At 40.0% G+C, this 26,948-nt stretch overlaps 1 protein-coding gene across 1 annotated transcript in view; it reads left to right on the forward strand.

Moving 5' to 3' along the window:
• SCN11A (sodium voltage-gated channel alpha subunit 11) overlaps positions 1-26,948 on the forward strand; it is a 199,528-nt gene that overhangs the window by 26,230 nt on the left and 146,350 nt on the right. The gene's annotated exons all lie outside the window — the stretch shown is intronic.

Genomic DNA, 26,948 nt, shown 5'->3' on the forward strand with positions numbered 1-26,948 from the left:
CTTAGATACAGGATGAGTTAGGAGGTTGGCACAACATACAGGTCATGACAACCTTGCTGATAAAACAGCCTGTGGTAAAGAAGCCAGCCAAAACCCACCAAAACTAAGGTGGCGATGAAAGTGATCTCTGGTTGTCCTCACTGCTCCTTACACACTAATTATAATGCATTAACATGCTAGAAGACACTCCCACCAGCGCCATGACAGTTTACAAATGCCATGGCAATGCCAGGAAGTTACCCTATATGGTCTAAAACAGGGAGGAACCCTTAGTTCCAGAAATTTCCCATCCCTTTCCAGGAAAACTCATGAATAATCCACCGCTTGTTTAGCATATAATCAAGAAGTAACAATAACTATAACCAGCTGAGCATCCTGTGCTGTTCCTCTGTCTAGGGAGTAGCCATTCTTTTATTCCTTTACTTTCTTAATAAACTTGCTTTCACTTCCCTCTACGGGGTTGCTCCAAATCCTTTCTTGTGTGAGATACAAGAACCCTCTCTGAGGGCAATTTGGCATGCTGAGTACTTTGAACTAAAGGAGACTGGAAGGTCTCAGAAGCAGCCTCAGAACCAAGGTCTCTCTGACCTCCTGCTCTCCTGTCTCCCATCCCTCCTCTCTTGAAGTAAGTCAGGAACAAGAATTCCTCTTCCCCCAGGGTTAAGGGGGGCTCTTAGAAGCTAGAACTCCCTTTATCCAAAGCAAGCTATTACTCCAAACTTCCTCCAACCTTTCTGTCTAAGAGCTCGTGCAGAGGCCAGGGGGTTTCACTTGGCGCTTTGAGGGTTTGCTGAAAAACCAACTTGGAAAAGGCAGATTAACTGGAGAAAAGGCATACAAATTTATGTAATGTGTATATACAGGAGCCTTCAGAAGGAAGACCCAAAGATACAGGGGAAATTGTCCATTTTCATGGTTAAGTTCAAAAAAATATGGACAGCCCTGTAGAGATGTGATTGGACAGAAAGGGTATGATCTAATGCTAATAGACTGGGGATATCCAGCAAGACCTGTCTGTCTAAACTCTTCTGGCCCTCTCTGAGCATGCATTCCTTCCTTCTGGGTATGGGGCAGGACTCTTTCTGAAATGGGAGTCTTATGACTTACAGTCAAACAAGGAAGATCAGATATCTTTTTTTATGGCCAGTTTTACACAGAAAGGTAGAGGAAAAGTTACAGTATTATGTTCAGGTTTTATGGCTGGCTTTGGGGTAAAGGGGTTCTGGTTTCCGTGACCTGCCTTGGAGAAGAGGGATTCTAGTTTTTATGGCTAGTCTCAGGGGAGAAACTTTTTCTCTTATGGCTGCTTCTGAGGCTTCATTTTGGGGGTATTGTTTTCTGAGCCCCAACACTGGCAATAAAGATGTTCTCTGATCTGCCCTTGCCTGATAGTAAGTCATAAGACCTTACCTCATTCCAAAGGGATGATTCCTCCCCATACCCAGGAGGAATAAATGCTACAACAGAGAGGCTAAGAAGATTCTGAACAGACAGGCCTTCCTGGGCTTCCCCAGTCTATGTGCTAATATTAGGTCATACCCTTTTGTCTAATCACATTTCTACATGGCTATCCATTCTTCATCGAACCTAAGCATAAAAACAAACTATTTTCCCTGGGTCCCTGGGTCTTCATTTCTGAAGCATGTAAAGCTTTGATTAAATGAATCTATTATGTTCTTCTCTTGTTAACCTGTCTTTTGTTATAGGAGTATCTGCAGTGACACTTGTGATGGGGAGGAAAGGTATCACACCTTTAGGTCCCTATAGTTTATATACATAGTCACTACTCCTCCATGGAGACAGAAAAACCTGGTGATTGGGAAGGGGGACTGAAAGGACTGAAAGTTGGGGATCTTGGCCAGGCACGGTGGCTAATGCCTGTAATCCTAGCACTTTGGGAGGCCGAGGCGGGCAGATCACCTGAGGTCAGGAGTTTGAGACCAGCCTGGCCAACATGGTAAAACCCTGCCTCTACTAAAAATACAAAAATTAGCCAGGCGTGGTGGCGGGTGCCTGTAGTCCCAGCTATTCGAGAGGCTGAGGCAGGAGAATCGCTTGAACCCGGGAGGCAGAGGTTGCAGTGAGCCGAGATCATGCCATTGCACTCCAGCCTGGGTGACAGGGCAAGACTCTGTCTCAAAAAAAAAAAAGAAAGTTGGGGATCTGAGGTGAAAGGCAAGTCTATTTTTCATCATCTACCTTTATATTCTGCTTGATTTTTTTCTTTGCTTTTGCCATAAGCATATATTATTTTTAAAGAAAAAAGGTTACCTTTTATAAACCTACTTTGACAAATAATAAAGCAATAAAAGATATAAAGGAAGCATTGCAGAAAATACAAGTAGAAATGAATAGAAATATAAAAGTCATGGGAGGAGACCCAAGACTAAACCAGGAAGAAGTTGAATCTCTGAATAGACCAATAATAGGCTCTAAAATTGTGGCAATAATCAATAGCTTACCAACAAAAAAAGAGTCCAGGACCAGATGAATTCACAGCCGAATTCTACCAGAGGTACAAGGAGGAACTGGTACCATTCCTTCTGAAACTATTCCAATCAATAGAAAAAGAGGGAATCCTCCCTAACTCATTTTATGAGGCCAGCATCATCCTGATACCAAAGCCGGGCAGAGACACGAACAAAAAAGAGAATTTTAGACCAATATCCTTGATGAACATTGATGCAAAAATCCTCAATAAAATACTGGCAAACCGAATCCAGCAGCACATCAAAAAGCTTATCCACCGTGATCAAGTGGGCTTCATCCCTGGGATGCAAGGCTGGTTCAATATACGCAAATCAATAAATGTAATCCAGCATATAAACAGAACCAGAGACAAAAACCACATGATTATCTCAATAGATGCAGAAAAGGCCTTTGACAAAATTCAACAACCCTTCATGCTAAAAACTCTCAATAAATTAGGTATTGATGGGACATATCTCAAAATAATAAGAGCTGTCTATGACAAACCCACTTTACCTAGGAAGTGTCAACTGAAGAAAGACAAGGTTCGTAAATGTGGGAAGGAAAGCTTTATGTCTCATAAAGGGTTGCAGCCTGCAGGATGGCCATTCTGACAGGCTGGGAAGCACAGCCTCCAGTAAGAAGCCAGAAACAGACACTTCAAGGGAGGGGCAAAGGGAGCAGAAATTTATGTGGAGCACAGTGGCCAAATATACATATTTATTAAGCTATAGGAAGAGTCATGAATATTTATGAAAGAAGAAACATGCACATGTACAATTGAGCGTCACGCCTCTCCATGAGTCCCAGGGACAAAACATAGCAATGTTAGCATGATCTGAGGGTGGAGTTTTTGGCCCTCTGATATCAAAAGGTAAAGCAGTGGACACACAAACCATTACTGTGCCTTCTCCTTAGACAGGCCAGAACGACTCCAGTGGTGATCTCTTATCAGGCAAAAAAGGAGGGGCAGCCTTAGGCACTTGGTTGATTGATATCAGTGGTGGAGTCTTTTGAAAGGGCTGGTTTCTGCTAAGCCCTGAGGGAAGAAAGCCTAATCATGGTTAGTCAGGGAGGGGGTATAACAAGGTGTGTCTGAACCCCCAATCCCATCATGGCCAATAACTCAGTTTTCAAGATTATGCTGGGGGCTCCTTGGCCAAGCAGTCAGTTGAGGGGCTTAGAATTTTATTTTTAGTTTACAGAAGCTTCTAGAAAATGTTGTTGTTCAGGCTCCATCCACACAACATTGAATTTTACCTGAGTCGTATCATTGTGGAAAAAAGAAACAGTTAAGAATCCTTCCCATGCCCGTCCATTTTGTGTTCTGGAAAAGGCCCATTGCAAAGAACCATCCTTTCCCACATGACTTAGGTGGGACTCAGAACAAATGCCTGTTAACCTAACTTCGGTTAAGATTCTCTCCTTCACTCAGGTCCCCACAACATCTTCTTAGCAGCCCCTCAAGAATAGGCTGGCCTCAGAGCAAACCATTCTCTGATCTGTTATTCCATCAGGCCACTTTTCATCCCAGTTCCCCACACCAGGGTCTTTCTTGTCTTGTTTACCCCTCTCTATAAAAGAAATCCCTTTTTGGCTTTGAGAGCTGTCAAAATCATTAATAGGGAAGCCATTAGGCTAATACAGCTCCAGCACCTTGAGTTCCTAAGCAAACTTAAACCCAACTCAATGTAAACAATAAAGCAAAACTTAAGCTTAACCAATCAGAAACTGCCAACTAACCTCTACCTAGAGACTTCACCAATCAGAAATGGCCAACTAACCTCTAACTAGGGATTTTCCATTTTAACCAAGCAAATATTTAGTTTGCCTTACTTCTATGAACACCTTTAAAAAGTTTCCCCTTACCTTCTTGGTGGAGCGCTAAACCACCTGTGGTCTGGTACTGCCCCATACAAATAGCTGAATGCTCAAATAAACTTATTAAAATTTTAATGTGCATAAGCTTATTTTTTTTTAACAGATCTTATGGTCAGAAGGTTCTTTCTGTTGTAATAGCTCTTCTCTCACTATTGCAATAGTTCCTCCCCACTCCCCTTTGCAATATTTTTTTTTGAGTAAAGTCTTTCCTTACTAAATCTGGATTTGTTTTTTATTTCACCATTCCCAGAAATTTTGATGCATTCTCCAGTTGATTATAATATGAAATGAGAATTGAGAGCCACTGCTTAGAGGATGTGAACAGTGCATTTGCTAGGACAATCTAATACATATACATGTCTCTGTTAGTGTGTGTTCCTACAGAAAGCAGATTTAGGAGGTAATCTCAGGAAGCCCAAGAGAAAGAGCAGGAACTGTGATGCAGGAACTGTGATGCAGGGAACTGTGATACAGGAAGAGGAAAAAGCCCATCCAGGGTACATAAAAAATGAGTGGGTTTCTTCTGTGGGTGACCAAAGCTCAGTCTTTCTGGGGATTCTAGGAAGAATATATAGAACACACCTTAGATTTTCTCTCTCAAGGGACAGGAAAGCTGGGGTTTGTATCCCTTTTTTCCTGTTCCTCACTGATTGAGAATTATCTCTGAGAGTTTCAAATCTCAAACACTGCTGGACTGTCCCTGGAGCACCTTCAGGTAGACAAGCAGAGAAATGTACAGGTTCTTGAGGGAAACTGTCCTATTGGCACATTATCCAATGCAGCTTCAAGCAAACTCTGAGGCGGGACAAAGGAATATGGAGTTGGAGATCAGTAACATCCGTTGCAGCATTGACCTTCACACCTATTGAGAATATCCTTTTTTATTCTTTCAAGTATCAGTGAGTATCAAAATTTGACCACAAAGAAATCTATAAATTTTCCCAAATAGAAACTTTAATTGAGATTTGTTGAATGCTTACTATGCGCTAAGGCTTCCCAGATATTTATTATCTTTATTTAACTCTTGGTGCAACCATTTGAGATAGGTATTATTATCATCTCCATTGTACAAATGAAGAAGTTGAGCCTTAGGTTAAATACTTTGCCCAAAATCATATAGTCAGAAAAAGACAGAGCAGGGATGTAAACCCCAGCCTTCTGACTCAAGCATTCAAACTATTAACCACTATGGGGTATGCTTCACCACAGCCTTTACTCATAATGTGGAAAAACAAGAAGTTTATAATAACAATGGTGCAAAATGATCAAACAGTAAATACCCCAACCATTTGGAGATTTAAAAAATTTATTTGATGAGACAATGAAAGCGATGATAAGAAAAACCCTATAAAGTAAAATGTATGGGTTATGGATAAAGTTGTGATAAAAGGGAATATCATTATAAATAAGAAAGAGTGACACATGAATTAAACATTCTACTCAAAGGTTATAAAAAGAACAAATTAAGCTTTGGAAAATGGAAGTGAGGGATTCATAAAAATAACAGCAGAGTGGACTTTGACTTCAGGTAAAGATGGAATAACAGAAACTGGATTGATCCTCCTGCTGAAACAATGAAAAAATAGACAAAACATGTGAAACTGTAACTGCTCAATGGACTCTTCCTGCCCAGTGCACAAACAAAATCAATTCATGGAGACCATGGCACTGTAGTAAAGAGTTTAATTGATGTGAGGCCAGCCACGTCACACAGGAGACAGAGTTATTACTCAAGTCAATCTCCCTGAAGGCTCAGAGGTTAGGGGTTTTTCAAAGGTAGTTTGGGGAAAGGGGTAGGAGTGCTTGCTGGTAATTGGTTGGAGGTGCAATCAAAAGGGTGTGGGAAGTGATTCTCCTGAGCGCTGAGTCACTTCTGGGTGGGGTCACAGGAGTGGTTGGTGGGTCCAGGTAGAGCCATCCATTATCGGACATGCAAAAAAACTGAAAAGATATCTCAAAAGGCCAATCTTAGGCTCTATAATATTAATGTTATCTGCAGGAATAATTGGGGAAGTTGCATATCTTGTGACCTCCAGAATAATGGCTGGCAATTGTTTGTGTCTACACCTTAGCAGAATTCAGGCTCCTCTATCCTCCTAGCCTGGTGGTCTCTCATTAGCTTTACAAAGGTGGTTGAATTTTGGGGAAGGGCTATTATCATGTAAATTATAAACTATATTTCTCCCAAAGTTAGCTTGCTTAAGCCTAGGAGGGCAGCTTGAAGGCTAAAGGCAAAAGAAAGAGCATTTGGCTAGATCAGATCTCCCCCACTGCCATAACTTTATCACTGTTGTATAATTTTTGCAAATGCAGTTTCAAAACAATGATTTTTTTTAATTTTTTTTTATTTATTTTTTTTGAGACACAGTCTTGCTCTGTCGCCCAGGCTGGAGTGCAGTGGCGCCATCTTGGCTCACTGCAAGCTCTGCCTCCCGGGTTCACGCCGTTCTCCTGCCTCAGCCTCCCAAGTAGCTGGGACTACAGGTGCCCGCCACCACACCTGGCTAATTTTTTGTATTTTTAATAGAGACCAGATTTCACCTTGTTAGCCAGGCTGGTCTTGATCTCCTGACCTTATGATCCACCCGCCTCAGCCTCCAAAAGTGCTGGGATTACAGGCTTGAGCCACCGCGCCTGGCCCAAAACAATGATTTTTTAAAGACACTCGACATCAAACAACAAAAGACAGTTTCCTTAACAGGAAACAAAGGAGGTGAACCCTATCTTGAGAGAGCTTCCAGGTCTTAGAACAGGAAGGGGAACCCAGCAGAGTACAGTAGCTTCCTTGAGTTGAGGAGAAGGAGCTGAGAGTCTGAAGGAGAATAAAAACATCTGGAGTTTTCAGGACAGACAACCAACGAGGAAAGAATTGCACACAGAAAGAAACCCAGAGATCTGTAGAGAGTTCTTTTCTAGTATTTGGCAGAGTACTGATCAGTGCATGTGTGTGAAGAACCAATCTGAGGTCAGGAAAAGAAGTTTCTAAAAAGATTAGAAGTAACAGTGCCCAGGGTTCACAAAAAGCCAGGAATAGTGGCCCAATTTCACCAGCCAGGGCACTGGATAGTCCCTGTGGAAGAGTCTTGCCTTAATAATGGGAAATAATTAGCCCCCAAATGAATGCTGTTGCAGTTTTACCTAACAAATCTTAAAAGTAAGACCGCAAAGAAACAAACTCTTTCCAAATAAATTAATGGTGTTCCAGAACAAAGTTTAAGAATATTTATAGGAATACAAAATACCCACACCTAACAAGTAAATTTCACTATATCTGCTACCTAACAAAAATTGCCAGGCATGCAAAGAAGTAGGAAAATATGACCCATAATAAGGAGATAAATTGTTCAATCGAAAGCACGCAGAACTGACATAGATGTTATAATTAGTAGGACATTAAAACAGTTGTAACTACATGCATATGTTCACAAAGTTGAGTAGAGATATAAAAGATGTAAAAAAAAAAAAGACATAGAACTTTTACATGAAAACTGTAATAAAAGTGAACTGCAGGACAACTTCAAACAATACAGTTGGAGCTTCCAAAAGAGAGGAAAGAGAGAGAGAGACAGAAAAAGTACTTGAAAAAATAACGGTTGAAATTTTCCCAAATTTGATGGAAACTATAAATCTATAGATCCAAGAACCTCAGAAAATACTCAAGTACAGAAACAAAGAAAACAACTCTAAGGCACATCATAAAACTGGTGATAAAGAGAAGCTCTTAAAAGCAGCCAGAGAGAATAAAAGGCATTACAGAAAAGCAAGGATGAGGATGACTTTAGATTTCTTGTTTGAAACAATGTAAGTGAGAAAATAGTTGTCTTGGTCAGCTTGGGCTGCTATAACAAATTACCATAGACTAGGTGGCATAAACAACAAACATTCATTTTTCAGGGTTCTGGAGACTGGAAAGTCGAAGAGCAAGATGCAGGCAGACTTGATGTCTGATGAGAGCTCACTTTCTGGTTTGCAGAAGGCCATCATTTTTATTGTGTTCTCACATGGCAGAGAGCAGAGAGAGAAGAAGCAAGCTCTCTTGTGTATTTTTATAAGATCTCTAATTTCATTCCTGAGGGCTCCACTCTCATGATATAATTACCTCCCAAAAGCCCCACTTCCCAATATCAACAACACTGGGTGTTAGGATTTCAACATATGAATTTGAGGGGAACAGTCAGTTCAAGCACTAGTGAAGCAACATTTTTAAAGTGCTAAAATAAAAATACTATCAACTTATAATTTTATAACCAATAAAAATATCTTTCAAAAATGAAGTCTGGCTGGGCACAGTGGCTCACACCTGTAATCCCAGCACTTTGAAAGGCTGAAATGGGCAGATCGCCTGAGGTCAGGAGTTTGAGACCAGCCTGGCCAACATGATGAAACCCTGTCTCTACCAAAAATACAAAAATTAGCCTGGCATGTTGGTGTGTGCCTGTAATCCCAGCTACTCGGGAGGCTGAGGCAGAAGAATTGTTTGAACCCAGGAGGTGGAGGTTGCAGTGAGCCAAGATCACACCACTGCACTCCAGCCTGGGCGACAGAGTAAGACTCCGTCTCAAAAAATAAATAAATGAAGTTAAATAAATAAATAAAAATGAAGGCAAAATAAATATGTTCCAAACTTAACAAAGACTGAAAACATTTATCACTACTACATGATGCACTATAAGAACTATTAAAGGATGTCTTTCAGGCCATAGGAAAATGATGCCAGGTGGAAACATGGATCTACACAAAGGAATAAACATCAGAAACTGAATTGTTTTCAGTGCCTTAGTTTGTATGCACATGCTTGAGCTGACAGGGTGTTTCAGGCAATACCTCATACTTGCAACTTTCTCTGGGGGATCACCCCTGAACAACTAAAGCCATCTTACCCCAGATACCTGAGAATTTTACTGCTTTCCCTACCCTGGCAGCCCATGGCCAATGACCATCTGCAATGGGGGTACTAAAGCCCCTTTCCTTGCCTCAAAGTGGGACAGATTCTGTGGCACAATTTATACTTCAAAGTTCCCTGTGGGATCAGATGAAGCTAGACTTCACCTTAACCCACATTCTTACATAGCTCCTTTTCCTTCCCTACCCTGCTTCTCTCATTCCCTTATCAGTTGCTCCTGAGAGCACCTTAAAAATATATCACGTCTAGTGGCTCACGCCTGTAATCTCAGCATTTTGGGAGGCTGAGTTGGGCGGATTACTTGAGGTCAGAAGTTCGAGACCAGCCTGGCCAAAATGGCAAAACCATGTCTCTACTAAAAATACAAAAATTAGCCGGGCATGGTGGTGAGTGTCTGTAATCCCAGCTACTTGGGAGGCTGAGGCAGGAGACTCGCTTGAGCCCGGGAGGCGGAATTTGCAGTGACCCAAGATCATGCTACTGCACTCCAGCCTGGGAGACAGAGCAAGACTCTGTCTCAAAAAATATATATGTCACATCTTTCCTGTGATGACAGAACAATCCAGTGCTTAGTAACCCTTTTCAGTGTAGTCACTGTCTCTATGAGAAATAAATAAACATCTATTTGTTTAAGCCACTGGAAAAAATTTTGCATATATATGAACCTCTGTTTCAGGCTCTGCTTCTGGGAAACCTGAATTAGGAGAGGCACAGAGTATACAAATGTTTGTATCCAATGTAAATACTAAGCAGATGGCATTAACATCAGTGGAGCTTCACAATAATCAAGCTTCAAGATGATCATCCTATGGCCATAAGTCAGTCTCTTTTTTCAGTCGTTCTGTGCTTACTCAGTGGGTTTGTGTATAGAAACCCAAAGTAGTTGTCTTAGTCCATTTGTGCTCCTATAACAGAATACCTGAGACTGGGTAATTTATAATGAGTGGAAGTTTATTGGCTCACTGTTCTGGAGGCTGAAAAGTCCAAGATCAAGAGGCTGGCATCTGTCGAGGGCTTTCTTACTATGCTATCACATGGCAGAAGGTAGAAGGGCAAGAAGAGAGCTAGAAGAGGCTAAATTTGCCCTTTTATAACAGCACCAATCACACCCACGAGGGTGGAGGCCTAGTGCCCTGACCTTAAAGGCTCTCTCTTCTTAAAAGCTCCACCTCTTAATATTGTTACAACGGCAATTAAATTTTAACATGAGTTGTGGAGAGTAACAAATATTCAAACCACAGCAGTGGCCATGACATCAGAAATGTAGGCCATGCCTCAGCTCAACAGAATGGACCTTCCCACACCAAAACTGATTTGGCTGCTGCTGCTGTTGAGTGCACAATATGCCAACAACAAAGGCCGATGATGAGCCCCTCATACTATATCATTTCCTTGGGAGACCAGCCAGCCACCTGATGGTAGATCAATTACACAGAAGCCCTTCCATCATTAAGTGGGCAGCATTTTTATCTCATTGAATTTTTTTTCTGAATATGAATAATTGCTTCTATTCAACTTGCTTTAACTAGCAGCACTATCCATGGGATTCCTATTCACCCCCAAGGTATCCCACACAACATCACTTCCAACCAAAGAACTCATTTTACCATAAATAAGTACAGCAAGGGATTCAACTGGTCTTACTATGTGTCCCACCATCCAGAAGCAGCTGGCCTGATAAAAATAGTAGAATGATCTGCTAAAGACTCAATTATGGCAGACATAATTGGGAGACAATACTTTACCAAGTTGGGATATTGTCTTATAGGATGTGTTTTGAGCCAATAATTTATATATGTTTCATTTTCTCTCCTGGAAAGAGCACACTGTTTGGAAACCAAGTGATGGAAATGGGAGGGGCTCCTTTTTACAATTAATAACCTGTTTGCAAGAGTTTGTTGACTTTGTAACTTTGACTTCTGGTCTGGAAGTCCTAATTCCCAAGAGCAGAATGCTTACATCAGGAGACACAATAGTTCCATTGAATTGGGGGCATTTCTACTCAATGGGGACTGAGAAGACCATGTCTGGAATCAAGAATTCCCTGGGGCACCTCTTAATACTTGCATGTTCAATAGAAAAGGTCAGTGTGGAAGAGGGGGGTAAGAGTGACCACAAAAATTCAGAAGGAGTAAGGACTAAAGCCCATAAAGAATGAAGGTGTGGGTCACCTCAATGTGTAAAGAATTCCAACCAGCCAAGATTCTGCTCGAAGGCAAGGGTATTATGGAATGGGTAATGGAAAAAGGATGTGGTAAGTATCAACGATGGCTTCATGATCAGATACGAAGCTGAGGACTGAGGCTGCAGTGTTATGTGTATTTAAACCAGTAATTCCAAGTCTCTGCCCTTCACCTTTTGCCTGTGGTTTTGCACAAAGACTTTCAATGGTGCTCAACTTTAATTCAATGGCAACCAGGTATGAGAAGACACAACCAGACCTGCTGGTGCTGCATATCCCTTGGCGATCTTAGATTTGATGTGGACAACATGACAGATGAGATTTTGTGTTTCCCCTTGTTGGGGAGAGAGCAAGAACATCCTTATTTGTAGGACAGATCTTCCGCCTAACATTTTTATGTTAGGTAGAATCATAAGGTTGTTTTATGAGAATTAAGTATGGGCAGAAAGATTAGAATGGATGCTGAATAGCAAAAAGGGTGGGCTATGCTGATCCTGTGCTTGTTTGTGCCTCTCCCTTTCTTCCTGTGACTTCCTGGGGCTTCCCCGCTGTGGGCTGCATTTTCCAAGATCTTATGTCAGCTGACTTCTGGCTGGGTTCAGCCAATGGGAGGCACTACTGGGAGACTGGAAAAAAAAGAAAAAAAAAAAAGAAAGGCAGAAGCCAGAGAATTTCTTCCTCTTTTTCTGTGTCCTAGCATCATCTCCAGCAGGGACCGGATCTCCTGCATAGCTCCAACTATGGCATATACAAATTTTATGTATGTGAAAGTTTGTGTGAACTAAGCATGTAAAATGTGTTTCTGGATCACTTAGTTTGTTATACCTGCCAAGAAAAAGGATTGGAAGACGCTATTAATGATGTAATTTGCTAAAGATTGTTATCTCTAAGTGGTAGCATTATTGATGACTTTTTTTCATTTGGTTGTTTTTTAAAATAAAAAGGTATGCCACCCTCTCATCTCTGTTAATGCTCTTTGATGAACAGTGCAAACTGTCACCTGGTATTTATTTTCAGGAACCTCTAATAGCAGCTCATCAAGCATTTATCTTGCATTTACAAACTCTAGCTGGAGGTACATTTTTAGCCATCCTCAGTTAAAAAAAATAATTGCAGTAGAAACTGTAGAAATGAACATAAGAAAAAGTAAAAGATGAGCATAATCGCTTATTACATAAGCATTGCTACCTTTTTTCTGCCCACATAGAGATCAGGAAGAGAAAACAACATCTTAAGTAGAATTTATGAAGCAAGGAAGTTATTGGAAAGGAGCTCAAAGAAAAACTGCTATGGAGTTTTCATGTAAAGGAAATGATCCAGGCCGAGCACAGTGGCTCACGCTTGTAATCCCAGCACTTTGGGAGGCCAAGGCAGGTGGATCACTTGAAGTCAGGAGTTTGAGACCAGCCTGGCCAACATGGTGAAATCCTGTCTCTAATATAAAAATTAGCTGGGTATGGTGGCACGTGCCTGTAGTCCCAGCTGCTTGGGAGGCTGAGGCAGGAGAATTGCTTGAACCTGGGAGGTGGAGGCTTCAGTAAGCCAAGATAGCATCACTGCACTCCAGCCTGGGCAACAGAGCAAGATTCTGTCAAAAAAAAAAAAAAAAAAAAAAGAGAGAAAGACAGAGAGGAAGAAAGAAAGAAAGGAAGGAAGGAAGGAGCTGATCCAGTACACCAAGTTTATTCAATCAACAGAATTTCTTTCCTTTTCTTTTTTTCTTTTTGAGGTGGAGTTTCACTCTTGTTGCCTAGGCTGGAGTGCAATGGCACAATCTAGACTCACTGCAACCTCTGCCTCCCAGGTTCAAGAGATTCTCCTGCCTCAGCCTCCTGAGTAGCTGGGATTACAGGCATGAGCCACCATGCCCGGCTAATTTTGTATTTTTAGTAGAGAAGGGGTTTCTCCATGTTGGTCAGTCTGGTCTCGAACTTCCGACCTCAGGTGATCTGCCCGCCTTGGCCTCCCAAAGTGCTGAGATTACAGGCATGAGCCACTGCTCCTGGCCCCAGAATTTCATATTATTTAATTTGTAAATCTCAAAGCCCAAATCAAATATTATTTTTCTTTTCTAAAATGTTTTTATTTCTATTTTAAAGATAAGAGAGTTTCCTTGTCCAGATCAGTCTGACCTGTTTTTTGTAATTCAGAATATTATTGGTAGAACATACAATAATTTTTTGACTTAATTGTAATCTGAGTGACTATCAAGTGCACTCCTCTTATTTAACAGGAAATTGAGAGCAAGTGACTTGGTTAGGATGAGACAGAGCAGGGACCATTTTTAGGAACCCGCCGCCCCCAACTATGGAAATATAGGAAAATCTTGAGCTCCTTTAAGGGGACTTCCAGGCACCTAGCTAGCCTTGAGAAATAAATGAGCAACCTGATAAGCAAAAAGTTAGCTTAAAACAGTAGACAAGGAAGTTAGAACCACAAGATATTTGGTTCCCTATAGAAACTAAAGATAATATCTTATCATATGTCCTTTTCCAGAGTTGTTTTTTCAGAAACCTGGACCTCCACCAAATGCAAAATGCCATCTGCTGGCACGTAGACCTCAGATAAAAGGGAACTGAGGACCAAACTCTGACCACTGTTCTTTGTTCTAAATTTCTTCCTGAGGTCCCTGGAGAGGGACATGCCTGCAGGCCAGAACTTAACATTCCTTTCTGCTGACCCCAAGTTTTTAGGTAAAGCCTTACTTCCTTAACCAATTGCAAATCAGAGAATCTTTGAATCCACCTATGGCCTTTAAGCCCTCGCTTAAATATATCCCACCTTTTTAGGCCAAACCAGTGTATAACCTTCATGTATCAATTTATAATTTTGCCTGTAACTTCTACTTTCCTGAAATTTACCCCTCCCCTGCCTTTAAAAACCCTTTCTGTAAACCATCAGGGAGGTCGGGTCTTAAGCATAGCTGCCTGAGTCTCTTTGCTTGGCATCCTGCAAATAAATGCCCTCCTTTCTCCTGCTGCAAAACCTCAGTGTGAATGTTTGGCTATGCTGCGCCAGGCAAGCAGACCTAGGGTTGGTTCGGCAACAAGGGGAGTAAGTGGCAGAGCTGGAACCACAGTCTGCTCTCTTGATTCTGAATTCACTGTTTCTTATAAATATTAATGGTTCTTCAATGAACAGCAGTTTTTCTTCAAACCACACACCCCTCCTCAGCAATCCCACCCTTGTGATTCTTTTAGGTTCCACCCCCCGGTTCGGAAACATGTATTACAATCTTCCATTTCTCAATTCAAAATTTAAAATCCCAAATTTACCGCGGTGGTCTCTCAATCAAAAAATTTAGCTGCTATCTCATAAATTTATCTATTGCAAAGTCAAGAAAAAAGAAATATTAGGCCAGGCAGGGTGGCTCACGGGCCGGGAGTGGTGGCTCACGCCTGTAATCCCAGAATTTTGGGAGGCCGAGGCGGGTGGATCACGAGGTCAGGAGATCAAGACCATCCTGGCTAACACAGTGAAACCCCATCTCTACTAAAAATACAAAAAATTAGCCGGGCGTGGTGGCGGGCACCTGTAGTGCCAGCTACTCGGGAGGCTGAGGCAGGAGAATGGCGTGAACCCAGGAGGCAGAGCTTGCAGTGAGCAGAGATGCGCCACTGCACTCCAGTTTGGGGAACAAAGCAAGACTCTATCTCAAAAAAAAAAAAAAAAAGAAAGAAAGAAATACTAAAACTTCTGTTTGTACTAAATTTTTTCTATTTTCACCTTTCATCTTTAACAAAATTATACATAATTAGAGTCAAATAATTCCACAGGACTTGTTGGGAAAATGCCATCTCCCTCTTCATTTCCCCTTCTAGAGGCCACTACTACTTTTATTTGTGGGTTTTTAGGATTTATTTTCATATCTCTAAATGACATGCTTACTTTTAAAATCTTCTTTTTAGAATTAGTTATTATCTGTCGACTTCTCACTATGGAAGATGAGAATTTAGCTCTTTTTTGACAACTTCCCTTTAACTAGACTTGCCCCTAGTATCTAATATAGTTATGTCATACCTTTGATTAGACAATATCATTTAACATTAATATGGCTATGTACATGCCCTGGCTGGGCACAGTGGCTCATACCTGTAATTCCAGCACTTTGAGACGCAGAGGTAGGAGGATAGCTTGAGCCCAGGAGTTCGAGATCAGCCTGGGCAACATAATGAGACCCCTATCTTTACCAAAAAAAAAATTAGCTGAGCATGATGGTGCACACCTGTAGTCCCAGCTACTCAGGAGACTGAGGTGGGAGGATCACTTGAGTTCTAGAGGTCAAGGCTGCAATGAGCTATTATCAGGCTACTGCACTCCAGCCTGGGTGACAAAATAAGACCCTGTCTCAAAAAATAAAAATAAAAAATATTTTTAAAAGACTGTGTACACATTCTTCTCAGCTGAGCCATCTAGTATGCTATGCTTAGTTTTCCTTTTCTGTTCAACTTTCTATTTTCTCTGGAATTTATAATTGTTTGTTTGCTTTGGTCTACCCAATAAAAATTCAACCTAAACTCTCCATTAGTTTTCTGAATCAGCAATTCTCAAACCTTCTGGTCTCAAGAGCCCTTTCCACTCTTAATATGACGGAGAATCCTAAAGAGCTTTTATATATACACACATATACACACATATATGTGTGTACACATATACACACATATATGTGTGTACACATATACACACATATATGTGTGTACACATATACACACATATATGTGTGTACACATATACACACATGTGTGTGTACACATATACACACATATGTGTGTGTACACATACACACATGTGTGTGTACACATATACACATATACGTGTGTGTACACACATACACATATACGTGTGTGTACACATATACACATATACGTGTGTGTACACATATACACATATATATATGTGTGTACACATATATATATGTACTTTTTATTTTTGCATAAGCAGGATCAGAGGACCAAAGGGCTTTTGATTATATGGGTCATATCCACTACATTTATAGTATTTGAAATTAAAACTTACAAATAAAAAAATCTATTTATTAATACATTAAAATACTAAACCTATTTTATGTTAACATAACATTTTTCATGAAATGTAACTATGTTTTCTAAAACAAAACAAATATAATAAGAATGATATTATTTTACATATTTTCAAATCTCTTTAATGTTTGGCTTCTTGGAAGACAGCTGACTTCTCATATCTGCTTTTTCATTCAATCTGTTGTAATATCACATACCATGTAGCCTCTGGAAAACTTTTTTGTGTACTTATGACAGAAGGAGATTGAAAAAGAAAAATAATATCTAGTATTATTACATAAATAGCTTTGACCTTGCAAATTATCTAATAAGGTTTCAGGGACCCCTAGGGCCACTGGACCTGACTTTGGGAATTACTGCTCCAAATATATATACATACTTTTTTTTTTTTTTTTGAGATGGAGTCTTGCTCTGTTGCCCAGGCTGGAGTGCAATGGCACAATCTTGGCTCACTGCAACCTCTACCTCCTGGGTTCAAGCTATTCTCCTGCCTCAGCCTCCTGAGTAGCTGGGACTATAGGTGCATGCCACCACACCCACCCTTGTATTTTAGTAGAGATGGGGTTTTACCATGTTGGCCAGGCAGGTCTCAAAGTTCTGACCTCAGGTGATCTACCCACCTCGGCCTCCCAAAGTGCTGGGATTACAGGCATGAGCCACCGTGCCCAGCTCCAAATATATTTAGATGCATTGGATGTTCTAATAATTTAATCTTTTAAAAAGGACTCCCTTCTGGATCTTTCTGCCTGCTCCATTTGGAATAGTTTCCCTCTATATCTGGTGCTCAGTAGTTATCCAGGTGTCTCCTTTCACCAAAATCCAGAGGATTCTCTTGATTTCTCTTCTATGCTATATACTCTTCCCATATCCTAAGGCTTCCTCTTTCTTGTTCTGGTGGAATATATCCTGCAGTAGCTTTCTGTGAAATGATGCATGGGGACACATTTTTTCAGACCTTGCATGTCTGAAAATGACTTTATTCTACTCTCATACTTGATTGAGAGTTTGGCTGAATTAATATAATAATTTGGAAATGATTTTCCATTATTATTTTGAATGAATTACTCCATTATATTTTAGACTCCAGTGTTGCTATTGAGAAGTCAAAAGCCATTGTGATTACTGATCCTGTTACTCTACACTCAGAGAACTTTTAGTATTAAAATAAAAACTTGTGCCTCTATTCAAAACACTTCTGACACCAAATGTGTAGGTTTCCCAAACCAAGCAATTCTCCACTTCTCTCTGGACACCAACTGGGTGTCCTACAATTTAATTCACTTCTGACACTAACTGTCCAGAGTTAATGCAGACTCCATAGATTAAGGGCTCAGTCCCATAAGACTGCCCCCAATTTCAGATGCCAGTTGCAAGTATTGGGTGTTTAGGGCATCCACACTTCTCTCCAATTTTGCTACAAATCTAGGGTTTCCATGACCTTCTCCTCAGGTTTGATAATTTGCTATAATGGCTTTCAGAACTCAGGAAAACACTTTACCTACACTTACTTGTTTATTATAAAGAATACAAACTAATGGCCAGATGAAGAGGTACATAGGGCAAGGTCTGAAAGGGTCCTGCGTGCAGGAGCTCCTTTCTCGATGGAGTTGGGATGTGCCTCCTGGCACAGTGATGTATTCCCCAACCTGGAAACTTTTTTAAGTGTTATTCAGGGTTTTTATGGAGTTTCCTTTATGTAGGCATAACTGATAAATTATTGCCATTGGTGAATAGCTCAATCTCCAGCTCCTTTCCCCTCCTAAAATGCCTCAGTCTTTCTGGCAACCAGACCCTATCCTGAGGCTATCCAGGGGACCCAGCCACCAGTCATCTTATTACCATGAAAAAAGACTCTCCTATCACTCTGGAGATTCCAAGGGTCATAGAGGCTCTTATGTCAGGAACTGGGGACTAAGACCCAATGTTATATAATAAAAGGTGCTCTTATCACTCAGGAAATTACAAGGGTTTTAGGAGCTTTGTGCCAGGAACAGGGGATGAAGATAAAATGGACATTTCTTTAAAAAATTGTTTAAAAATTTTTTTAGAGTGATTTGAGTTGTTCTTTTATGTGTATTTCTTATTACATCACAATATCACAAGTATTTTCTCTTTCTTCCCAGTGTTCTAAAATCTCCCAGTGATATGTCTTGGTATGAGTCCACTGTACTGGGTATTTCCTAGGTCTTTTTAATCTGGAAACTCATGTTTTTCCATTCTGGGAAAATTGCTTGAATTTTTCCTTTGATAATAGTTTCACTTAAATTCTTCTTTTTTTCTCTCTCTATGAAACTACTATTCAGATCCTCTCTCCACCACCACTTTTTTTCTATGTCTTGTTTATTTTTGTTCTACTTTTGTACAATTTCTCAATTTTATTTTTCAATTCTTCTATTGAATTAAAAATTTTTTCTTTTAGTGACATTAAAGTCCTCTGAATGTTCCTGTTTGTTTATTTAGGTTTTGTTTTGGTTTGGTTTTTCTGAGACAGGGTCTCACTCTGTCACCCAGGATGGAGTGCAGTGGTGCAATCATGGCTTGCTGTAAACTTGAACCCCTGGGCTCAAGCAATCCTCCCACCTTGGCCTCCCAAAGTGCTAGGGATTACACGCAAGGACCACTGTGCTAAAGTAGTTTCATGGCTGCAACATTTTCTCTAAGTACCCTGAAGACTTCGATAATATGTTTTTTTCTTTTTTATTTTTTTCCTCCTTTCAGAATCTGTTTCCTCAAGATTGCTTTATCTATTGGTTGATTTGTCTCCATCTTTCATAAAAAAGCTCTCAGATGTCTGTTGATTCTTGATTGTTTTTTTTTTATTTTATTATTATTATACTTTATGTTTTAGGGTACATGTGCACAAAGTGCAGGTTTGTTACATATGTATACATGTGCTATGTTGGTGTGCTGCACCCATTAACTCGTCATTTAGCAGTAGGTATATCTCCTAATGCTATTCCCCCTCTCCCCCCATTGATTGGTTATATAGTGGTGGGGTATGCAAATCCTGATTGAGCATCAGATGTGGCTCAATGATCTGGCTGGGCTATTTTCAAAGAATCCTTTATGTTGGTATCATTGGGACTTCTTGGGCTGGTCAGATCCTCAAGAGAAGGTTCTTTCATTCCCAGATACTGATTAGTTGTTTAGGTTGTCACTTGAAGCACTGAAAGATCAAATATGTTGATAAACACAATGCACAATGCAAAACTAAACAAAGGCCATGTGTGGACTTCATAGTGAATATCAGAATGTAAAGGATAAAAGGAAAAATCCTAAAATCTTTTAGAGACAAAACACATATTATATAATAAGGAATAATACTCAGATTGTCATAAGCCTTCTTATCAAAAACATTGAACAAAAAAGACAATAGAGCAGAATTTTCAAAGTACTGAGGGAAAATTACTTTATATTTAGAAACATATACCAAGCTAAACTGTCATTCAACATTGAAGATGAAAGAGAACTATTTTCTTAAAAATAATGATTTAGAAATCTCAGTACTCTGGACTTTCTCTGAAGGAATTATTAAAGTATGTACTCAGGTAAGAAAAACAAAACAAAACAAAACAAAAAAAACAAAAAGCAAATCCAAAAGGTAGTGGGAGGCAGGAAGCAAAATGAGGGGAAAAAAATTAGTAAAGCTCATTGTTATGTTTCAGTACTGATTGAGGATTTTGTTCAAAGCCTCAGAGTGAGCACATGCCAAATACTTTCTCCTTTGCTCCAAATATGTAAAAATGGATAAGACAATATTTTAAAATAAAAATATATGGGTAGTTGATCTAGAAGTTAATGGAAAGTTTATGTGAAGCAAAAAGACAGCCCACATGGCAAACAGGGGCTGAAGCCACATGGTCCTTGGGGAACCAGGACTGTAAATGGGCACTTTGAGCCAGAACTTAATGCCTTTGCAGGAACGGGAGCCACAAACACTTTCACACGTGGTAGGAGACTAGAACTGGGCTCATTATGCAAAGCCAGAGGTAGGAAAGGAAAGAGGTTGGTCCCTGAGATAGCTCTGTTACCCCTCCCAGGGGTTGCAATCACTTGCCAGTGTCTGGGGAGATCCTAGTACAGAATGGCAGATTTTGCTCAGAGCCCTGTATTGAGGGAAGAGAGAGACCCTCTCATATTGTTTTATATTGTTTTATACTCAGTACCTGTTTTAGAAAAAACAACAAGGAAGTAAAACCAAAGACAGGCAGCCCGGCGCCAGGCCCGAAACCAAGCCTGGGCCTGCCTGGCCTAAATCCAGTAGTTAAAAATCAACTCATAACTTAAAAACCGATGTTATTCATGGATTCCAGACATTGTATAGAAGAACATTGTGAAACTCCCTGCCATGTTCTGTTTCTCTCTGACCACCAGAGCATGCAGCCCCTGTCACATACCCCTTGCTTGCTCAAATCAAACACGACCTTTTCATGTGAAATCCTTAGAGTTGTGAGCCCTTAAAATGGACAGGAATTGCTCACTCGGGGAGCTCGGATTTTAAGGCAGTAGCTTGCCGATGCTCCCAGCTGAATAAAGCCCTTCCTTCTACAACTTGGTGTCTGAGAAGTTTTGTCTGCAGCTCGTCCTGCTACAGTATCACCTGAAACTGAAGCAGAAGACATAGAATTATATGTATGAAGAGTGGAAAGAAAAAAATTGTCGACCTGGAATTCTACATATAATTAAAGTGTGAGGGCAAAATAAAGATATTTTCATATTCTGTACAATGAAAATTACAAAACACTGCACAAAGAAATCAGAGGAGACACAAACAAATGGGGAAAAAAAAATTCCCTGCTCATGGATAAGAAGAGTCAATATCATTAAAATGGCCATACTGCCCAAAGCAATTTACAGATTCTATGCTATTCCTATCAAACTACCAATTACATTCTTCACAGAACTAGAAAAAACTATTTTAAAATTCATATGGCATAAAAAAAGAGCCCAAATACTCAAGACAATCCTAAGTAAAAGGAAGAAAGCTGGAGGTGTCACATTACCCAACTTCAAACTATACTACAGGACTACAGTAACCAAAATAGCATGGTACCAGTACAAAAACAGGCACACAGACCAGTGGAACAGAATAGAGAGCCCAGAAATAAGGCCGCACACCTACAACAATCTGTTATTTGACAAAACTGACAAAAGTAAGGATTGAGAGAAAGACTCCCTATTCAATAAATGATGCTGGGATAACTGGCTGGCCATATGCAGAAGATTGAAGCTGGACCCCTTCCTTACACCATATACAAAAATCAACTCAAGATGGATTAAAGACTTAAATGTAAAACCCAAAACTATAAAAACCCTGGCAGACAACCTAGGCAATACCACCCTGGACATAGGAATAGGCAAAGATTTCATGACAAAGACACCAAAAGCAATTGCAATAAAAGCAAAATTTGACAAGTGGGATCTAATTAAGCTTAAGAGCTTCATCATAGCAAGACAAACCATCAACAGAGTAAACAACCTACAGAATAGCAGAAAATATTGGCAAACTATGCATCTGACAAAGTTCTAATATCCAGCATCTATAAGGAACTTAAACAAATATACAAGAAAAAGAAAACCATTAAAAAGTGGGCAAAGGACATGAACAGACACTTTTCAAAAGAAGACATACATGCGGCCAACAAACATATGAAGAAAAGTTTAATATCACAGATCATTAAAGAAATGCAAATAAAAACCACAATGAGATACCATCTCACACCAGTCAGAATGGCTATTACTAAAAAGTTAAAAAAGAACAGATGCTGGTGAGGTTGTGGAGAAAAGGGAACACATACACTGTTGGTGGGAGTGTAAATTAGTTCAACCATTGTGGACATCCGTATGGTGATTCCTCAAAGAGCAAAAAGTAGAACTACCATTCAACCCAGCAATCCCATTAGTGGGTACAGACCCAGAGGAATGTAAATCATTCTACCATAAAGACACATACATGCAGATGTTCATTGCAGCACTGTTCACAATAGCAAAGATATGGAATCAACCCGAATGCCTATCAATGACAGATTGGATAAAGAAAATCTGGTACATATACATCATGGAATACTATGCAGTCCTAAAAAGGAATGAGATCATGTCTTTTGCAGAAATGTGGATGGAGCTGGAGGCCATTATCCCTAGTAAACTAATGCAGAAACAGAAAACCAAATACTGCATGTTCTCACCTATAAGTGGAAGCTAAATAATGAGAACTTATGAACACAAAGAAGAAAAACAATAGACACTGGGGTCTACTTGAGGATGGAGGGTGGGAAGAGGGAGAGGAGCAGAAAAGATAGCTATTCAGTACTGGACTTCATACCTGGGTGATCGAATAATCTGTACAACAAATTCCCATGACATGGGTTTATCTATATAACAAACCTTCACATGTACCTCTGAACCTAAAATAAAAGTTAAAAAAGAAGTATTTTCTACAAAGACTAAATAAGTTTACTCCATACTAGTTGGGTAGGCAAAACACTGTAATAAACAACTTTTAATTTTCTAAATTAAGTTCCTAAAAAAGAATGAGAACATGATCTTGTTGGCTGATTTAGACTGAACTTAGCTGCAGCAGTTCAGCTTGACTCCATGGGTCTCCTATCCTTCTCCTGGCCAAGCAGGCTAATGCAAGTATGTTTCTCTTTGGCAGAGGCAGAGGTTCAAGAAAGCAAACAAAATTACAGAACAGCATTTAAGGTTTGCAACCAACATACTATGACTTCTACTTTGTTCCACTGGCCAAAGCAAGTCACAAAGCCAAATCCAAAATCAAGGAGTGCGAGAAACTGCAAAGCCACATGGCAAAGGGTATGGACACAGGGAAGGGTGAAGAATTGTACTACATCTGTCTCCTCACATCTTACATACCCCTGATATCAGTTGGAGCCTCCATGGTTTGTGTGATCTGGGTAAAATGGTTTTGAACCTTCAGTTACAAAACTTGTAGAAATACAAATCCCATCGTAGAAGCCAGCAAATTCCTGGACTGTGTATGTTTTCCTGTTCCTTTTTGCCTTTGGCCTTTGCTTGTATAAATCATTCAAGATGGTGAAACTCAGCTCTTTTTACTTCACAAACATAGTCCATTTACACAAAGCTCACGTGAGTAAGGAGAATTTATTAAAGCACTGGTTGTGGGTCATATTATAGACAAAATAAATCAAAATACTTGTTTCTCATTTAGACTTCTTTGTACTTTTCAGGTTAGGAATCACTGGCCAAATTTCAAAAGTTATTATAAACTACAGTAATCAAACAGTTTGGTACTGGCATAAAGATAGGTGTATAGCTGAATGGAATAGAATTGAGAGTCCACAAATAAACTCATACATCTATGGCCAATTGATTTCTGACAAGTGTGCCAAGACCATTCAATGGGGAAATAATAGTGTTTTTTTTTTTTTTTTTGAGACAGAGTCTTGCTCTGTCGCCCAGGCTGAAGTGCAGTGGCGCCATCTAGGCTCACTGCAAGCTCTGCCTCCTGGGTTCACGCCATTCTCCTGCCTCAGCCTCCTGAGTAGCTGGGACTACAGGCGCCCGCCACCACGCCCATCTAATTTTTTGTATTTTTGTAGTAGAGACGGGGTTTCACCATGTTAGCCAGGATGGTCTCAATCTCCTGACCTCGTGATCCGCCTGCCTTGGCCTCCCAAAGTGCTGGGATTACAGGCGTGAGCCACCGCGCCCGGCCAATAATAGTTTTTTGTTTGTCTGTTTTTTGTTTTTTTTTAAACAAATGCTGCTGGGAACAACTAGACAGCTACATACAAAAGAATAAAGTTGGGCCCCTACTTCACGCCATACACAAAAATTAATTCAAAATGGATGAAAGACGTAAAAGTAAGAAGAAAAACTATAAAACTCTTAGAAGAAAGCATAGACGTAGAAGTAGAAACAACCCAAATGTCCATCAACTGATGAATGGATAAACAAAATGTGTTACCTACATCCAATAGAATATTATTTGGCCATAAAAAGGAATGACATACTGATACATGCTACAACATGGATAAACCTTGGAAAAGAAACATTTTGCTGAGTGAAAGAAGCCAAAAGACCACATATTATATAATTGCATTTATTTGCCCAGAGTAGGCAAATTCATAGAGACAGAAAGTAGTTTAGTGATTGCCAAGGGCTGGGGACTGGAGAGAATGATCAGCTTTGTAATGGATATGGAGTTTTTTTTGAGGGGTGATGAATATGTTCTGGAATTATATAGTGGTGATGGTTGCACAATATTGTGAATATATCAAAAGCCACTGAATTGTACACTTTCAAATGGTTAAAATGGTGAATTTTGCCTCACTAAAAAAATGAGTTTAGGAGGTTGACGTAACCTTGGTGAAACCAAGAACCATTTGGCATAATCATGGATTTTGTTTTTGTTTTTGTTTTTGTTTTTTGAGAAAGAGTCTTGCTCTGTCACTCAGGCTGGAGTGCAATAGCATGATCATGGCTCACTGCAACCTCTGCCTCCCAGGTTCAAGCAATTCTCATGCCTCAGCCACCTGAGTAGCTGGGATTGTAGGCGCAAGCCACCATGCCGAGCTATTTTTTGTATTTTCAGTACAGACAAGATTTCGCCATGTTACTCAGGCTGGTCTCAAACTCCTGGCCTCAAGTGATCCACCTGCCTTGGCCTCCCAAAGTGCTGAAATTACAGGAGTGAGCCACTGCACCCAGCCAATCATGGTATTCAAAAAAATTAATTTAATAAATGTTTAGTGATTATCTTCAATGTGCTAGGTAGTGAACGAAATACATGCTAATAAGATCAACCCGTAACAGTTGCACCCCAAAATCTTGAGTTTAGAGGAAGAAAGGGACTATTAAATAATTAAGTTGCATGTGGTAAATGTAACAGAACTGAGTAAAACTTGATCTAAAAGCACAGAAGAAAGTGAGAACAAGTTTGGGGAGGGGGGAGTTCAGAACGCCCTTCTAGAGGGGATATTTGAATTTGATTTTTAAGAACAGTTTGCTGATTGAGTAGGTCAACAGTGTAAAGAACATGTGCAAAGTCAGGAGATGAAAGAACAAGCCTTATTCCAAGAGTGAATCATCATGCATACCTTGAGGACTTGTAGAACCAAGCTCTACCCAGTCCACACCAACCCAGACACAAATCTAAGACCTCCGAACAGACTCCCAACAGGGGGAAAGGATTTTAAGTCTTGTCAGCTCTTACAAAGCTAAGCTAAGCCATCCAAGTCGCAGGCTACATGCAATGTATTGCCCCCTAGAGTTGGTTACGATGTTAACAAAAATCAAATTGGAAATGAAGCTTAAATTCACTAGATGGCAGTAGCTACAAAGCAGATATTTGTGTTACTTTATCTTTTCAGTATTCTAGCTTTAGGTGTTGACCACATCTTAGGGCTCAAACCTGCAGGAGCTGGGAGCCAAGCCTGAGGGGGTATTGGTCAGTTCCTCAGCCGGCATGCATAGGTTACAGCTGATCACCTTTCCAGGTGCTATATCCATCATCACACTTCTTCCAGTTAGTACTTTCACCAAGAACCTGCAATGCTAATTCCTGTTTTTGAGTGCAGGGGAACCTCATTTTCAGAGTATTTACTATTGGAGTACCTATAATTACAAGTTGGGAAGCAAAGGTCATCCCAACACGAAATGTTCACTAACAGAACCTTATAAAGCTAGTCCCCACTCGCACCCTCCTCTGGCTTAACACTGGCATCTACTCCCACCCACTATTATTGTCAGGTGTTTTTACTGTGATTATTATGCTGACAAATTGCAAGGTGAAACTGCCAATCTCACAAACATGAAGGATTTCACTAAGATAATGAAAGCAGTGGAGGAGGACTGATGGAATAATTATTAGAATGCCTCTAAGAAATGAGGATCTGGCAGAGTTTGTCTGATTACAATTGAAGAAGAGAAAATTAACAAAGATGATGACATAATAGAGTCTTCAAAAGGGGATAATTAGAAATTCAAAGGGTTACGAGAGGTCCTGGAGAAAAGTGAAGTCCTTGATTATTTTGCAAAATCTACCTTCTTTAAAATCTTGATATGAAGGTCAAATGAGAAATGATGGATGCCATATTTTGCCATCTTACAATTTTGTTTTTTAGAAAAAAAGCACACCAAAATGAGTCTCGATTCAACTTCCTGTCCTAAGAATTCGTCTGTAGTTGCAATTATAATCAAAAGTGGTTACATGTAAAAGAAAACAAATGTAGTATTATAATTTTTAGTTCTTTTAAAGCTAAAGCTTCAATCCACACTCTCCTTTACCTCCATTATTTGCTGTAAAATGTTGCTTCCCATTTCAGTGGATTCATGTTAAGTGGACTTTTCCCAGGAATAATTATCTTTAAATAGGCTTTTTTTTTTATTATTATACTTTAAGTTTTAGGGTACATGTGCACAACGTGCAGGTTAGTTACATATGTATATATGTGCCATGTTGGTGTGCTGCGCCCATTAACTCATCATTTGA

The sequence above is a fragment of the Pongo abelii genome, chromosome 2 (genome assembly GCF_028885655.2).
Source record: "Pongo abelii isolate AG06213 chromosome 2, NHGRI_mPonAbe1-v2.0_pri, whole genome shotgun sequence".
In the NCBI taxonomy this organism is placed as follows: Eukaryota; Metazoa; Chordata; class Mammalia; order Primates; family Hominidae; genus Pongo; species Pongo abelii.